Source organism: Mustela erminea, chromosome 15 (assembly GCF_009829155.1).
Source record: "Mustela erminea isolate mMusErm1 chromosome 15, mMusErm1.Pri, whole genome shotgun sequence".
Taxonomy (NCBI): Eukaryota; Metazoa; Chordata; class Mammalia; order Carnivora; family Mustelidae; genus Mustela; species Mustela erminea.
Genome location: NC_045628.1, coordinates 80,180,737 through 80,188,336, shown reverse-complemented (window position 1 = coordinate 80,188,336; position 7,600 = coordinate 80,180,737).

The window sequence follows — 7,600 nt, the reverse complement described above, 5'->3', positions numbered from 1 at the left end:
GTGCAAAACACCTCTCTCTACTTTTATTTTCAACGGACCTGCTAGGAGAGTCAGTGGAAGTCTCAGATGAGCTTCTGGAGGTCCCTGATCTCCGTCCCATCCTTTCTTCCATACAGTCCCTCTGATGCTTAACTCTGAGCCCAGTTTTTAGGGCTGGAGTGGATCTCCTTAGTTCTGGAAGGAGCCTATGCTCGGTCTTTTTCCATTCTTCAGCCGAGAGCTTTTCTAAGACAAGTGAACCTTTCTCACACTTACATCTCACGCTGGGGTGTGTATGCCCTGGAAACATGACACTTTGTGACAGACAACCAATCCGACGAGATGAACACCGCACAAAGAACATCACGTGATTTAAGATTGGACTGGGGAGGATGGCAGGTTTTTTAATGGAAGTTTACTATGTAGATGAATGCCAAGTTCATATCCATTTTATTTTTTAAAAATATTTTATTTATTTATTTATTTGACAGACAGAGATCACAAGTAGGCAGAGAGGCAGGCAGAGAGAGAGAGGGGGGAAGCAGGCTCCCTGCTGAGCAGAGAGCCCGATGCGGGGCTCAATCCCAGGACCCTGAGATCATGACCTGAGCCGAAGGCAGAGGCTTAACCCATTGAGCCACCCAGGCGTCCCATTTGTATCCATCTTAAACATTAAAATGAAAGATGGTAAAGTATATACTATACAGTCTTAACCTCAGACCCTTGGGAGATACATTCCAACCACGTAATGGTCAATGAGTTCTCCCAGCAACTCACTGAATACCCAGCACTGCAAAGCCCAGCATGCTGGGGCCAAGTGCATGGTGAGAGCCTACAGGGGCCACAGACACAGAGACACCCGCTTGTTGGCAGAACAGCCATCAACACTGGGAGAGGTGGATCAGGAACTAGAAGGGGTCTGGTGCTCACCCATCAGGACTTGGTGATGAGATGCTCCCAAAAGAAGAGACTAAGGAATAGGGCTCCTTCAACCTGACTACAGACAGGGCCCACCAGCGGCACTTGCCAAACCTCCAGATTCCCAGGCTCATCGCAGGCATGCCAGACCAGTCTCTCCATGAGTACGCCCAGAAACCTGTTTTTGAAAAACTGCCCCAGTGATTCTGATGTGTCATGGCTCCAGTCCCCAGGGGCTGAACAGAGAAGATACTAGGAGAGGAAAACTGCCTTAGTCCTCTTTTGTAAGCTGGGGTCTCTTTGAGCAGAAATACTGTAGTAGTCAGCAACCTATGAGCTGTAGCGGCTATTTTCTGGGCCAAGGGGATCTTCATCAACAAGCCCTTGCATGGAAATAACATGCCAGAGCTCTTGATCTGTACCTGAACATCCCACCTTTTCATTTTCAGAAATCTCTGTGCAGGCTGAGTTCAGAACATAGCACATCTGTGCACACAAAGCAGCTGTCACCATGGCAGTGGCCAGGATGGGGAGGGGGGCTGCACCCCCTCAGGGCATGGTCACTGCTAGCTCATCCGGGGATACTCTTGAGGAAACCCAGGGGACAGAGGGGATGGATTGGGGTGTGGGGAGGATCTTTAGAGCCTATAGCTTCTTTGGCCAAAGAAGGCTGGAGCCCTTCTCTCAACCTCCCCTCCAGCCCAGACCCCTCTCAACACTCCACATCACACCCCATCCTCCTCCATGGCCCATCTCCAGCAAACCATTTCCAATCTCAACTTCATTTCCTTGGCAAGTCGTAATGGATTTTATCTGCAATTACCCTTAAACAAGAACAAGCTGCTCTCCCCAGGGTGAGCAGCTCAAAGGAATTTTTTTTTTTTTTAAGAAAACAAAAAAGAGAAAGACCTCCTCTAATAGATCTGAAATACAATCATTCTTTTGCGGGGACCACGGGAAGAACTCCACCCTCCTCCATAGGGTCAGACTCTGCTTTGTTATTAGCAGGTTCCGCTGTGCCCATCACTCCAGTGATAGCTCCCTCACTTGGCAATTACTTGATGAATTGCTTTTTCTGGGATACAAGCCAACTGTGTCCCTGTTGAAGAATCTCAACCTAGGAAAAGCACCAACAAAAAGTAAACAATTGTAGATGGACATGGATGACATGCTACAGGGGCAGTCTCCCATCAGTACGAATTTGCTTAACATTTATGACAGATAGAACATTCTCTACAGGTGCAGATGGAAATATCACTCCCTTCCTAAAAGAAAAGACATCATGGTTTCAGGGGCCAATTCTAGGTAAGCTTCCCAGAACATGCCTCATTAAGCACTAGTCTTATGAAGTACTCCACTAAAAAAAATCACTTTTGGGGCACCTGGGTGACTCAGCTGGATATCTGCCTTCAGCTTGGGTCATGATCCCAGATATCTAGGATCAAGTCCCGAGTTGGGCCCCTTGCTCAACGGGGAGCCTGCTTCTCCCTCTGTTTGCGGTCCCCCTGCTTGTATGCTCTCCCTCTCTACCAAATACATAAGTGAAATCTTAAAAACAAAAAACAAAAACAAGTCACTTCTGTGCTCAATTAAATTAGGCAAACACTGCATACTTGGCACCTTCTCTGGGACACTTATGCTGCACTCTAACCTCTGAATTATCGAGAAGTGTGTTGTTTAATTCCCAGATATTAGTTTTCTTAGATATCGCATTGTTACTGATTTTCAATTTAATTAGGCTGTACTCAGGGAATATACTTTGTATTATTTCAATTCTCTTAAATCTATTGGAACTTGTTTTATGGTGAATACATGCTGAGCATTTGGAAAGAATGTTTATTTTACAGTTGTTGGATATGGTAGACTAAAAATGTTAGTAAGATCAAGGTTAGTAGTGTTCTTCAGGTATTTTATGTCATTACTGATTTTTTTTGGTCCAGTTGTTCTATCAATTGCTGAGGATGATTTTGGAATTGTCTACTTCCCTCTGTCAGTTTGTCCATGTTTGCTTCATGAATCATGAGGCTGTGTTATTAGTTGCATACTCATTTATAATTGTTATGTCTTTCTAAAGAACTCTCCCTTTTATGCCTATGGAATGACCATCCTTATCTCTGGTAACACTCTTTGTTTTGAAGTCTGTTTTACTTGACACTGAAGTAGCCCCTCTTCCCTTCTAATGCCTACTGTTTGCATGGTACAACTTTTATTTTCAACCTATTTGTGACTTTCTATTTAAAATATGTGTCAGGTGCCTCCGTGGCTCAGTTGGTTAAGGGACTGCCTTTGGTTCAGGTCATGATCTTGGAGTCTCAGGATTGAGTCCCTCATTGGGTTCCCCACTCAGCGGAGAGTCTGATTTTCCCTCTGACCCTCACCCCCCGGAGCTCTCTCTCTTATCCTCTGTCTTTCAAATAAATAAATAAAATCTTTTAAAATTTAAAAAAAATTAAAATATGTGTCATGCAGGTAGGATATAGTACAAACTTGTTTTTTAATCTATTCTATTAATCTATATTTTTTAATTGGAGAGTTTAGACCATTAATATTTACTGTGATTATTAATGTGATTGGGTTTAGGCCTACCATTTTATAATTTGTATTTTCTTTGTCTCTTCTTGTTTTGATTCCTCTCTTCATCTTTTCCTGCCTTTGGAGCATTATTTAAGAAAAGTTTTAATCTTCCATTTTAATTTGTTTGATTTTGGAGGGTTATATTTTGTTCCTAAGTGGTTGCCTACATATTGAAATATATACATCTACCTTTCAAAGTCTACTTAGAGTCAATATTGAAACTTAAATTAGAAACTTGGTAAGCTCTCTTCTCCCCACACTGATCTTTGTCTTACCGTGTCATAGGTATTACATTTGCAAACATTGTAAACTACAAAGATAATCCCAAATTTTGCTTTCAAAGAAATTGGAAGGGGAGGTGAACCATGAGAGACTATGGACTCTGAAAAACAATCTGAGGGTTTTGAAGGGACGGGGGGTGGGAGGTTGGGGTACCAGGTGGTGGGTATTATAGAGGGCACGGATTGCATGGAGCACGGGGTGTGGTGCAAAAATAATGAATACTGTTATGCTGGAAATAAAAAAAAAAAAGACACATATTTTAAAGAACGCAAGAAGAGAAAATGGCCTTTCATAGTTGTTCAGATATTTGCCATTTTTGAGGCTCTTCCTTCATTCCCAAAGACCCAGGTTTCTCTCTGGTTTCATTTCCAGAAGAGCTGGAATAACTTCCTGTAGCATTTCTTTTAGCCAGTCTGCTGCTGATGGAATTTTGCAGTTTTTCTTTACCTGAAAATGTCTTTTTTTTTTTTTTTTGCTTTGATTGTTGAAGGATATTTCTGCTGCATTCAGAATTCTGAGCTGACAATCCTTTTCCTTCAAGAACTTTGAAGATGCTATTTCTTTGGTCTCTTTGGTCTCCACGGTGTTTGAAGAGAAATCCGCTAGTATTCAAATTATTGTTTCCTGTACATAATGTGTTATTTTTCTCTAGCTGCTTTCAAGATTTTTTTCCCATTGGTACTTAGCCATCTGATTATGATGTGTGCAGGTATTTCTTAAAGACTTTGTCTTGTTCAGAGATCACTGAGCTTCTTAAAGCTCTAAATTTATGTCTCTCACCAAATTAGGGAAATTGAGGCCATAATCTCTTCAAGTAATTTTCTGTTCTCATCAATCTCTTCTCTTTCTTGGACTTGGTGAAATGCATGTTGACACGTTTGGTTTTGTTTCAAATAAACTGTCATTTATTTTCACTCTTTTCTGTCTTCACGTTGGATATCATGGACTTCCCTCCATTATCTCTATTCTGCTATTGGATCCCCCACTGAATTTTTTATTTCATATATTGTATTTTTAAATTTTCCACTTCCTTCTTTTTTACAGTTTCTATTTGTCTAATCCAAACTCCTATATTTTCACTTATTTCAAGTATATTTTTAAAATATTTTATTTATCTACTTGTTTGAGAGAGAGAGCACAAGTCAGGAGAGGAACCGAGGGAAAGGGACAAGCAGACTCCATGATGATTATGGAGCCCAACACAGGGCTCAATCCTATGATCATCATGACCTGAGGAAAATCAAGAGTCACATACTCAACAAATTGAGGCACATAGGTGCCCCCATTTCAAGCATATTTTTATTTAGCTCATGGAGCATAGTATTAATGCTGCTTTAGAGTCTTTGCCTGATAATCCTAACGTCTTTGGGTCATCTTTGGGCTGGCATCTCTTCTTTGTCTTTTCTCTTGAGAGTTGGCCACATTTTCCTGGGTCTTTGTATACTGGGTAATTTTGGATTATATTTTTGGATTATAATTTTGGACATTGTGAATACTCCTGTATACTCAGTCCTATGATAACACTAATGAACGGCTGAAATTTGTTTTAGCAGACAACCAACTGAGTTTGATTCAGACCCCAAGTTCTTTCTTACTTTCTATGGGTATCCGCTCAAGTCCAGCTTAGTTCTCAAAGACTTCACTGTATTGGTTTGGGTCTGTCTTGTTCATGTGTATGGCTTGGATGTAATGTTGGGACTTGGGAAGGGTTAAATACAGAATTAGGAGAGTTGCTCCTTCTGGCTTCCTCCACTCACCAGACCTCAGGATATGTCTCTGGTTCCTCTGACCAGAAAGAAATAATTTCTATTGACATCAAAGGACCACACTGCAACATGGCTAGAGATCACCCTCAAAACAAAGCTAGAGGGAGAGAGAGACAGAAGCTCACCTTTGTGGTCCCTCCTTGAAGTTTTGACTCCTCTCCACAATCTACTTGCTTTTATTTACTTTTCAGAGTCAGAATCCTCAGTTGTTATTATTTTTATTTTTTCATTCAAAAATTTCAGGTGTATTCTGTTGGAAAGGGGGATCACGTGCAGTCTTTTGACTCTTGCTTGGCTGCATAAGAACATGTCCATTCTCTGACATAACAAGCTCTCGCAGCCTATGCGGGGCTTGCCCTTGTGAGAGAGTATCTTTTCCTATTTCAGACTCAGTGAGTGCTCTTTTGTTCTGCCTAAGCACTTATATCAATGGCCCTCAGGCACATCCCTAGCTTTCTGTATTTCAGACCCCACAGAAGAGGGGTCTGGGGCCTTCCACTGTGGTACAAGGTGGGATTCATGCAAACACATCACCTGTATCAACTGTGCCTTGGATCCACTGTGGGGGTGGGGGGCAGTGTGAGGTGTGGGGAAAAGCAATGCATGCCGGGGCCTGGGTCCTGTGCACTCTCTCCTCTTGCTGTAAGTAAACACTGCACCACTTGAACCTGGTGTAGGCGTTGTCTGTTAGTGACTTCAGATCATGCACTGGTTTCTTCCCTGGATGCACTTATCTGCCTTTTAACCTTGGCCACACTCACATTATATTCTATCCTGAGGCACAGCCTGACCACCCAGTGAATGGTCAAATATAAGCAGATGGCAGGATGGGCTATAATGGGTTTGTGTTGCTTTAGAGGTACTGGAACTCCAGACAGCACTGTAGAATATTCAAAGCTCTGAGAAGTCTTGTGATGGTTACCTTGGCATAATACCATCTTTTCCAGTTTAAATTGGACTTTGTCACAATGTTTTATCTATGGTGAATAAGCAATACAATGAACTCTGACAAGATGCCCTACATATAGTAAATATTCAGTACAGATGTACTGAATTGAATTTTATGGTTGGGGTACCAGGTGAATCGAATTTTTTGAATTCATTGTTTTGGGAACCCACATCTTAATGAATAAAAAGATGAATATTTTAAAGAGCCAATAAAAAGAAAACCATTCTTTTTTCCTTTCACAATCCTGCCCTGGTCCATAATATGGGGATGTCCCTGATTCTCCTGGTCTCAGTGAGGAAGAATTAGGGAATAACTTCTTGTTTGGTTGGTTGTTTCCTTCGCATTCCCTTCTTTCTTCTCCATGAGAAAATAGTCAGGATCTGACATTCTTTTATTTCTGTTTCCAAATGATTGGAATATGTTGAATGTAACTATTCATTCTATGCCCTTGACTTGGCTCTGAGTCTTATTTAGGCTCCGTGGGTTAGGGGGCAGGCTGCAGTTCCCCTTGGCTGGGTGAATGTATGCCAAGCCCACTCCCTCAACATGCAAATCTCAAGATCTAGACTGCAAGGGAGAGGACAAATAGGAAGGGAATGCGCCTTAGCAGCAGGTGCAAATGGCATTCTGCAAAAAACCATAACAGCAATTAAATGAATATTGGATGTTAATATCCTTTGGGATCTGTGTCTAGTTCCCAACTAGCTTGAAATCTGGAGGCAAGGAGGAGGAATGGTTGGGCTCACACAGAACCCCCAATGTCCCTCATCCTTAGTGTGAAATCTTAGAGGTTGTTAAAAGGAAGGTGTACTGCAATTGCCATGAAGATTACAGGAATTGTTGCCATTTACTTACCCCCTACCACACACCAGATGCTGCATCTACGTCCCAGGACAATAAAGAAAGCACCGTCACTTCCCCTTTTCATGGAGGAACGCGGAGCCCTGGGTGGTTACCTGACCAACATAGTCTCAGAGCCGGAACTTGAACTCAGGTCCCGGAACTCAGAAGTTTCAGACTCTGCCTACGAGCTCCTCTCATATCAGCTCTATTGGTAACTTCATTTGCTCAAATCAACGTATCATGAAATAGAAATAATAGGTACCAATGTCAGAAAAGCAGGAAAAACATT